The sequence below is a fragment of the Nothobranchius furzeri genome, chromosome 1, assembly GCF_043380555.1.
Source record: "Nothobranchius furzeri strain GRZ-AD chromosome 1, NfurGRZ-RIMD1, whole genome shotgun sequence".
NCBI lineage: Eukaryota > Metazoa > Chordata > Actinopteri > Cyprinodontiformes > Nothobranchiidae > Nothobranchius > Nothobranchius furzeri.
The window spans coordinates 92,080,620-92,091,921 of NC_091741.1; positions in this window are offsets into that span (position 1 = coordinate 92,080,620).

The window sequence follows — 11,302 nt, forward strand, 5'->3', positions numbered from 1 at the left end:
TCTAATGGCAACACAAAAGGATACAAAAAGTCAGTTTTGCAATAATTTGTCCCTTTTAAAAACTGTGAATAATAAAGTTACACAGAACTGAGACTTTCTATGCTGAGTATCATGTGTGATGTACATGTTTGTTTAGCTTTTATTGAAAACAAATTAAAACCTGTGCACTAAGTTTCTGATTCTCTATAGAAGATGTGCATTTGTGCCCAGAATAAACAAATTCCAGCTCTGGAGTGAGAGTGAAAATCAAACATTGCCTTGAGATTGATGCCCATGACGACTGCATGTGAACCTCCTTGTCTGTGCACATGCAGTCAATTCTCCTTCTCTGTCTGAATTCATGCACGCAAACAAATCCTTGCAGCATCACTGTAAATGCCCCTGATATCTTATTCATCAGGTTTATTCATCCTCCCACTTCCATATATCTCCGTGCGTTCACAACACCTTCATTACTGTGGGGATAGGGGGACATTTAAGTTGTTGCCTTTGTTTGTTGAATGTTTATAGCTTCCGTTAGCGCCGTCTCAACGACCACTGAGGAACCAGTAGATACAAAATCCAAATCCTCCCATAAAAGAAGAGATGCCCTCTGGGCAGCCATAGCTCATAGTTGGCCTGATTTAGTGGCAGCCAGGAATCTGGGCTTGAATAAAGACAGAGAGAGCGAGGGCAGAGTGGGAGAGATAGAGGAAAAGATAGCTCCCTGCGTGATAAATAGCCCCGGCTCCCTCTATTGCATTAGCCGTCCAGGCCGATAGATTGCGAGCCCAATAGACCCAGACGTATGCGATTGGTTTCTCATATAAAAGTTGCATATTAAATTCCTTCACAGGACTGTGCCCCCCAAGCATGAAGGAGGGATGGGAGGAATGGGAGTTAAAAAAGCAGAAAGTGGAGAAAGAAATGCAGGAGCAAGAAAAAGGCTTTTTATGAGAGACGAAGCGGATGCAGAGTTGGGGAAGCCTGGGAAGAAGGGGGAAGATAATGGCAGGAGGAAAGTAGTGTGACGGTGGAAAAGACAAATGGTGATGTCATGTATTTAATAAGTCCGTGGATATTGGGTGATGAGTACGACCGTACGTCCATTTAATCAGTATTGCTTCCCAATGAAGATTTCTCTCTTGTTTTCGTGCACGCTCCTCCCTTCCTCTGTTCTCAGCCTTTTCTCCACATGCTAACGACCTCTCTAATTGTTTCCAAGCTCATTAAGATGCTGCTGTTTTAATAGTAATTAATCCGTCATTTGCCTACATGCAAACGCGGGCCACTGAGGTTTGTTCATCGCTGTTTCAATACACTGATAATGCAGTGGATGAGTCAAAGGAGATAATATCCTGCTAATTTAGCTCATCGCTGTTAATTGGTTGTTAAGTGCCTTTAATTACCAAGCAGGCTTTGGGATTTGGGTCTGCAAAAAGCGAGTCTTCACTCTCATTGTCCCTGTCTGTCTAATGAATGTTGAGTGAACTTTTGGAAAGTGATATAAATGACCGAAGACAGGAAACAAACACACACACTGACCCCGTTTTCTCCTTTCTCTGCAGTTTTCCCTTCTCGTTTCCTTTCTTCTCCTCCTTCCTCCTCTTTGTCCTCTTGTCCCTTCCTCCATCTCTGTCTCTCTACCCCTCTCTTTCTCCAGATATTATTAAGTCATTAAGTTTTTTTCATTATTTTTAATAAAAGATGAGTTATGGCTTTAGCCTCACTGTGGCAGCACCCCTCCTCCCCCCTCTCCTACTCTCTCCCTTTTCTCAACCATTTCCTCCCTCCTCTCACACCCCCCTCACACATTTACTCCTTGTCTCTTGGCCATATTGCACGCTGATGCTCTGATGCGTTTGACCCCTGAACTGCAGCTTCCGACCTCGGTGTTGCTGCTTACAACCTTCTGTCCATCTTCTTTGCTTTCGCCACAGTCGCTCTCATCTATCAATCATCCCTCTCTCTCTCTCATAACGCTGAGCAGTCTTTAGATGGCATTCATAAGATTTATGATTCATGATTCTTGCTGTCTTTGTCCTTGTGTGTGTGTGTGTGTGTGTGTGTGTGTGTGTGTGTGTGTGTGTGTGTGTGTGTGTGTGTGTGTGTGTGTGTGTGTGTGTGTGTGTGTGCGTGTGTGTGTGTGTGTTTTTGCAAAAGGTTCAAAGGAAAGGAGATCGAGTGAAAGACAGACTATGGAGAGAGAAAAAAGTGTCTTGTCGATGACACAGAATAATGACGATATCCATGATTGATAGCTTATTCACAGTCAGTCGTGTGTGTTTGTGTGTGTGTGTGTGTGTGTGTGCATAAATGCATGTTTGTGCCTGTGTTTGTATGCTTATGCTGGTCTATTTTCGCCTTGTTGATCTGATGCTAAAGCAGTGATGAATGGGTTTCATGTGGTTTGAGCTGTCACTCTGAAATAAACACAGATTTGAAATGAAGAAAGAAGCCAGGTGACTAAATTATTATTATTATTATTATTATTATTATTAATAATAATAATAATAATAATAATAATAATAATAATAATAATATAAAATGACTCAATAACTACAACTGCAAAAACAAAAATTAGAGGAGTGGAAAACCAACTTTAGCATTCACCCCATCTCATTGTGTCAACCTCCTGACTAAATTAGATGAAGTAATATTTCTAAAACTTTTATGTTTTGTTGTGTTTAGTAGGACTGTGCTAAAGTCAAAGACATTTCAGCAGAACATGAAGTTAAATGTTTCGTTCCTTTTTTAAATTTAATTGTGTGTGTGTGTGTGTGTGTGTTTTCTCCATGACACTGAGGCTATTGACCTTAATCTTTAAAGTCCAAGTTCACTCATTTTTCAGTACATTTGCAGTGGTCTCTATAATGAATGTCTCTTGAGTCAATTCGAAGTTCAGCTGGGATGTGGGTCACTACTAGTTTAAATGGTGCACCTGTACATTTTCCCCCATGAGACTGACTTAATAGGCTTTCATTTCTACAGGACACGACTAAAAATGTATTGATTAAACGAGTGAAGCACACCCTTAAGACAAGGGCATTTGCGTGTTGGGTTAGGGTTAGGGTTAGGGTTAGGGTTAGGGCCCTCATTAATCAAACATTCGTAGAAACTATCCTTTCCTGTAAGATGTCAAATTCTCATTGGTCACAGGTCCCTTTCTAGGTTCACCAGTCATGTGATATGGTTGTTTTTCCAATTAGTTACTGGGTAATAATGTTTCCTGGAGACCTTCAGTATTGCAGTTCCTCCGTTCTACCACTAGATGCTGTTTGTTCAGATGGTCAGAGCTGTTCTCACTTTTAAGAACATTCCACAAGTACTAATTGTTAAATACCATACATTGCATAAAAAAAGTTTCTACACATGAAATACAAACAGATCTGTACGTAAGTATGGACTGGTTTTAAAAAATTCTGACATTAGTGCTTTTATATCTCAGCAATTAGATTCTGTCTTTCATACATTTGTCTAAATATAGTCTAAACAAAGCAAAGACATAACCCTAAGGTACAGAACATATAGGGATGTAGCAACAATCAGTGGAAAACAATTGAAGGACTTTGTAAATCAGAAATATTCTAAAATGGTGATCTAAAGCTGTAAAATTACTGTGGAGCCACATTTGAGCAACGTCCAGTGAGAAAATAAAAATCATTTAGCCCCTCTCAAAATAAAAATCACAAGGTGCTTCACAATAACAACAAAGAAAAACCAAAAATGGTAATATATATAATATATATATATATATTGTAATAAAACTGGAGAAAAAGGAAAAAAAAGATGAATAAATGAGAAGGAAGAAAATAAATGAAAAAGAAATATGATAGTCACGGGATCCTGAGAAAGGTAGGATTGGTAGAAACAGCAGCATAAACAGTAGGTAATCAGGAAGAATCAACAGAAGGTCACGCAAAAGTCAGCCTAAACAGATGAGTTTTCAGTTGTATTTTAAAGGAGTCTACTGAGTCCACTGATCTCAGGCTGAGGGGAAGAGAGAGTTCCAGATGATGGGTAGGGACCAAGCCCCCATAAATCGGGTCTGGAAATGAAGCAAAACAGGAAGTAACAAAAATTGCAGTTCCACCCTCATCCGCTGATATCCTCCCACTCCAATCAGAAGAAATCCAGTGATCATCAGGCCAAATATCCACAAATCTTCCACGTCCTCGATGGACAGCTGAGAGAGGCACACGATTCGCCAGATCTCCCAAGAATAGAGTGCATATCCCGATGCGAATGTCCCCTCGGGACAGGTGGGAGCCCCCTTCTCCGTTCTCATCGTAGAAAAAATTTTGTCAATCGCGTTGAATGACCAGTTAATTAAGTCCATATTTCCAAAAAAGAGTAGTGGTTTCAGGAGAAATGCAGAGAAGTGCTCTGTAGGCAGACGGGACAAGAGCCTTGGGGAAGCCGATAAGGGAGCTGAGAAAAAAAGCGTCTGTACTCTACATTGACCTACAACAGATTTGTTAGCTTTTCAAAATGTGCCATCCCCACCCCCCCAATATTAAACTCCTTCTTATGCCCTTGGCTGGGTCAAAGGTCACACCAAGATTCCTGACAGAGGGTTTGGTGTGAGAAGCAAGCTGACCAAGAGTATCTCTGACCTTGGGAACCAGCTTTTCTGGGGCACAGATAAAGATCTCAGTCTTATCTTCATTCAGCTGTAGAAAGTTCACAGCCATCCAGGTTTTATAGAGTCTAAGCAGGTGTGTAGCTGCTACAGCTTAATCTTCTGGTGCTTAAAGGAACACTCTGCAGTTTAGCTTGCTTTTAACACCCCCCTAGTGTCCATTAGTAATTCTGATTGTAAAATCTCTCTGTACATTCCTCATTTTAACACCTTAATCTAACAGCTGAAATGTTTCCCAGCCATCACTAGTGTCTACAGGAGGGATTCATCACTAAATTAAACAAATCAGCTGTGTTCATGCAGGAAATGTGCTGGAACCAGTCCCAACAGAGCAGCACGCAAGGCTGAAGTTGCAAATATTATGGCGTTTAAAGCATGCCACAACCCGTGCACGCGCATTGGGTCCACAGCGCGCGTGTGAACGGGACTCACGAGCGCAAATATACATGGCAGCGCGCGTGTGAATGGGACTCGCGAGCGGAAATATACATGGCGAGAGGTCATTTGTGCACTGAGAGGGAGCAAACTGTCTGTGAGCGCACAAGGATGTGCACAAGTGACAAACCTGCGTGCGCGCGTTGTCAACGAGCACACGGCAGAGGAAAACGTGCACGCGCGGCAGCCTCTGTGCGCGCTCGGCAGCCTCTCTGCGCGCTCGGTTTCTGACTCCTGCTCGCTCGGCTGTAAGGGCTTTTGGCACTCTGGAGGCGTGGCCTGTGGCAGATCTTCTCTGTCCTCTGATTGGTTAGTTTACCCCGCACTTTACCCTCTATCTATATAAAAAAGTCTGATATTCAGTAGTTGCTGGCATAGCTCAGCTGGGAGAGCGGGTGACTCTCGCCCCAGAGGATCCAGGTTCAAGTCCGGGCAAGGAAAATGAAGTAGATGTCATGTTAACTTTTCTTAATTTCAGGTATTTTACAGTTGTGACCGTTCAACTGTCATTAAACGTCCGAATGTTTGCTGGGCAGTGTTTTAAAAAGTGCAAATAAGCTAGATGGTTTTAACCATATAAAATTACATTTTTTGTGATACTGGAAAAATACATACTGAAATAAAACTACTGGTTGAAAACTTTATGACTGTGATTGTACAATATATGACTCACTAATACACTGCAAACTCCCTTAGAGTGGGGCTTCCAGAGAGAGAGAGAGAGAGAGAGAGAGAGAGAGAGAGAGAGAGAGAGAGAGAGAGAGAGAGAGAGAGATAAAAGTTCTTGCCTCATTAATGTATTGTTTATTTTTTTCAGTATTTAATTGACAAATTATCCTTTCAAATAATTAATTGATGAGTTACATAATTGTCCATTTAGAATTGTTGAATGGACTGAGTAAAGTTTGGTGCACTTTATATATTTCAAAACATGTTTTTTTTAATGATGCATATAAATAATTTAAATGTTAATTTAATGAAATATTTCTATTTTTTCATTACCTCACCCTTGTTTTGACAAAAACGGAACCTTGCTGGATAATATCATGGAGAAACTATTTGTTCACAGTACATGGCTCAGTGAGGATCTGTGTAAAGGAGGAGATACTCAGAAATCTGTCTGCAGATTGTTACAACCCAGACTGGAAGTGGTGGGCTGTAATAAGAAAGGAGACCAAACAGAGGAGTGGGGGTTCAACAACTGATTTATTTAACAAAAGTAAGGATTTACTAAAGCAAGTTAGTGAACAGAAAATGGCCAGTGAGGACTCTCCACCACACAGGAGAGACCCAGTGAAAGCAGAAAAACAGTAGGCTTTGTAGGCAGCACCACACCCTGAGCCCAGGTGCCTCCAAGGCTGCTTAACGAGCTGCCTACAACAGAAGAAAAACACAATTAAACACAAATGAAAACCCAATGAGACGGTGGGGGCATCACAACACGTTCAGGACTACCCAAACACCAGTAATTCTTGACTGCACTGATCTGCTTTAGTAAATCCTTACTTTGGTTAAATAAATCAGTTGTTGAACCCCCACTCCTCTGTTTGGTCTCCTTTCTTATTACAGCCCACCACTTCCAGTCTGGGTTGTAACAATCTGCAGACAGATTTCTGAGCATCTCCTCCTTTGGTATACAGATCCTCTTTGAGCCAAGTACTGTGAACAAATAGTTTCTCCGTGATATTATCCAGCAAGGTCTTGTTTTTGTCAAAACAAGGGTGAGGTAATGAAAAAATAGAAATATTTCAATAAATTAACATTAAAATTATTTATATGCATAATAAAAAAAACATGTTTTGAAATATATAAAGTGCACCAAACTTGACTCAGTCCATTCAACAATTCTAAATGGACAATTATGTAACTCATCAATTAATTATTTGAAAGGATAATTTGTCAATTAAATGCTGAAAAAAATAAACAATACATTAATGAGGCAAGAACTTTTTAAACTTGAACATACCTACACCCACAAGTCTATTTTTACCTGGTTTAAACCATCTAGCTTATGTGCACTTTTTAAAACACTGCCTAGCAAACATTTGGACGTTTAATGACAGTTGAACGGTCACAACTGTAAAATAATATCACAGGAATTAGGAAAGAATAATATGACATCAACTCTATGTTACTTGGCCGGACTCAAACCTGGATCCTCCAGAGTGAGAGTCACCCGCTCTCCCAGCTGAGCTATGCCAGCAACTGCTGATTACCAGATTTTTTTATATAGATAGCTAGAGAGTAAAGTGCGGGGTAAACTAACCAATCAGAGGATAGGGAAGATCTGCCACAGGCCACGCCTCCAGAGTGCCAAAACTCCTCACAGCCGAGCGAGCGGAATTAGGAACCGAGCGCGCAGAGGCTGCCGAGCGCGCACGTTTTCCTCTGCCGTGTGCTCGTTGGCAACGCGCGCACGCAGGTTTGTCACTTGTGCACATCCTTGTGCGCTCACAGACACAGTTTGCTCCCTCTCAGTGCACAAATGACCTCTCGCCATGTATATTTTCGCTCGCGAGTCCCGTTCACGCGCGCGCTGCCATGTATATTTTCGCTCGCGAGTCCCGTTCACACGCGCGCTGTGGACCCAATGTGCGTGCACGGGTTGTGACACGGGTCTGACGCGATAAAATATGGTATTCTGACCACGGAGGGTGGTGAGGGTCTGAATGACTTTCATTATGTAGGAGTAACATACGTATGTATTTGGGTGCTTTTAAAGCTTGACATACTACCCTACACTTTGACCAATATGAGGGGAATTTCCATATAAATATGGAAATCCAGTCTGATTGGTCTTTGAACGTTTAACCAGAAGATATAGATTTCTTTGTGTATTCAGGGATTGTCAGACACTTCGTATTAATTCAAGAAGAGAGTCAAATTCATAAAGAGTAAGACATCTATTTTCTAAACAATTAAAAACATGACAACTAGGACAATTTATTTGATGAATGAATTTAAGTGGATGGAATGTGAGGTGTGATGATGTGCGAATGAGATTTTACCATAACCTTCGTATCTGGAGAAACAGAGTTCTGAGTGGGAGTTAATTTGGTCTGCTATAAACTATAGCAATGGTATAGTGATGGTTTCTAAAACCACATCAAATGCAATCTGTCGAGTCTACGTACCCTGATCGGAGACCCCCGTGGTAGATCCGGAATGTGTTGAGGTCCGGGGACCCCAGAGGTACCAAAGTCCGTAGAAGAACCCGCAGTGCCAGCTAGACCGGTCTCGAGATGTCTCCGGGTCATGACAGTTGTTATTTGCGTCTTATGAATAACTCTTAAGGAGTTGAAGTTGGTTCAGCTTTATTCTGAAGGAACCGTTTGCGGTCAGCTGTAGCATGCAACAGGCTTTGACAGCTCGTCAAAGATGCGATGGGAGCAGAGTTTCCCTCCGTTGGCCAGTCAGACTTAAGCTCAGCTAAATCACTCAGGAAGTGATGCTGTTTAAATAATGGCCATATCTTGGTTTAATGATAAATCAGAACTTGCCCTGTAAAGGGGTTTTGCCAACAAACCCAGATGCACACCTCCCTCAGATATGAAGATGCTGATTTTGTGGATAAGAAAATATCTATGTGCAGTGATGTTGATTATAACTTGCGTTGCATTGAGATATGGTGAATGTGTCTTGTCCAGTCAGCGTGCTGATCAAATATATGGGTCATATATTTCATTTCATCCTTGTTAATCTTTCAGTATAATAATAACATTCATTTCACTTCAGTAATTTAAGCACAGATTATTCAAACATTAATATTAGTATTCATATTTGTTCATTGAACCATATTATTATTTAATGATTATTTAACTTATGAGTTGTAAAAGTTCTTCTTTCATGAGGGTGTGCAATCCTGCGGTTTTATCAAAAGAAGGCTTTGTTTGGGAACATAGGCGGACATCTTGTTCCCCCTGAAATGTCAACAAGGACTGCAGAATCTTCTGGGCTTTATAAGACACGATAGAAACTCCATTCAGATAGTGGAATTAGGTCTGTAGATAACCGGACATTGTGTAGGTCAATATGTAGGTGAAAATTTACCATTTCTGGACGTTACAATTAACTATGTAAAGGGCAATTTTAGCACATTTTGACTCAAGAAAATTATTTAAAAATATTAAAGAGTTGCAAAATATTGCTTTAAAGGAGATGTACAGTTTGCTGTCATCTGTCTAGGAGATTCCTTTAAAAGAGCTCAGGATGTGCTGCAGAGGAAGCAGATAGAGGAGGAAGAGTAGAGGTCCCAGCACAGAACCTTGCGGGACACCATGGGTAAGGGAGGTGGTGGAGGACCGAAACTTGGATACGGCCACAAAGAAGGAATGCTCAGACAGATATGAAGAGAACCACTTCAGAGCAGATCCTGATAGGCCTACCCAGTCTCAGCTTATCCAGTCGCAGGTGATGGTCAACAGTGCGAAAGGCAGCAGTCAGGTCCAGCAGGACCAGAATAGAATTGTCCTTGTCAGGTATTTTAATGTATTACTGTCTTAAATGTTCCTTTTTAAGTAATCATATGTTAATAAGTAAGCCACAGAGGGCTTTCTCCTTTCCTCATAGCTGTGGTATGCTGTGGGGGTTGGTGAAGTAGCCTGCCCAACAAGAATCCATGGTTACTGAGTTTCTGGCTGTCAGTCATGAATTAAGACTTCCTTTGTGGAATGCTCTGCTTGACAACAGGGAAGCTAGCCGCCACCCCTGTAACTTGAGACTTCCTTTTTCGAAGGTCCTGCCTTAGATAGAAAACAATGTTATTGGTTAAGTGTGGACTGTGATGGATCATCCTTTGTCTCTGTTCGCCTGTGTTTCAATAAAACCAGCTGAAGACAGAAAACACGCCAAAGTTAATCAGACAAGGGCCTTGGACAGGCTTTTGGCTGGTTGCCCTCCGCTGTCTCCTCACATACTTCTCTCACTGTGTGGTTCATTTCAGGGTTCATTTCAGGGTTAAGTTTCAGGATTTAAAAATACCCAGCAGTCCCCTGCATAGGGATGGGTACCTTTGACATTTGAATCGATCCGGTACTAATTCCCGGTACCTACGAGTCGATACCGGTACTTAACGGTACCAATTTTCGATACTTTTGAGTGTTTATTATTTTAATTCTCTTTTATAATTAAATATATATTTTTCTCAATATATATATATAACCATATTTGATAAATATCACGATAAATAACATACAAGTTTGTATTTTAACATCGTCCTTGTAGTTTTATAAGCTGATAATTAAACTGAAGCAAACATCTTTACTGTGAACTAAATTTACTGTGTATCTTCATTCCTTTTGCCGTCCTTTTTCTTTTGATTTTTCCTACTGGGAAGTTAGAATTTCCGAGGAGAAAGCGAACGCACCATTAGCTGGAAACAACGGTGGCAATGGAAGGTAACATATCAAGCTAACGTTATCTTTAACAGTTTATTTAGCTGCTGGAGCAGATTAAAACGATGATGCCTCAAACTTAGATCGTTGTCGCTGGTTTTACCTTCATCCATTCACCCGTCGCATTTAGTAAAGTAAAGCCAAACTTTAGAGCGCGTTCATGTTCTTCTAGTCGGAAATTCGGAGTTCCGAGGAGAAAGCGAACACACCATTAGCGAAACGGAAGCTAACAAATCAAGGTAACGTTATCTTAAACATTTTATTTACCTACTGGAGCAGATTAAGATGAGGATGTCTCACTTAGATCGTTGTCTGTCGCTAGTTTCATCACCCAGTTACCCATCACATTTAGTGAAGTGGACCCAAGCTTTAGCGTGCGTTCTTTCTACCATGCTTGCTCTGTTTACAACGGGCTCGCAGGGACCGGCAACATAACGCTCTTGCGCATGCGCAACTGTCTTGGCAGTACCGAAACGAGGCACCGTTTGAAATGACGTGAATCGGTGTTCGGTCGGTGCTATGGAATTCGGTCGGTACCTTAAAAAGTACCGAATTCGGTACTCATCCCTACCCCTGCATCACTGTGAGTCAGAAGGTCATTAGAGACCCTAAGAAGAGCTGTTTCAGTAGAAGGAGTTCTACGAAAATCTGACTGGAAACTAGTATCCTGTTTAACCCTAATGCCCCCCAGTTGGGGGCCTCTACAGTTTCATGTTCCAAACATCTACAACTGCACAATCACCAAACACAACTAAAACCACAATCAAACAGCCCAGATGGGAAACAAGGCCATTTTAAATTGTAATAAATTAAGATACAATGATATGTGGACTTTATTTTAGAAGAGCTTCTG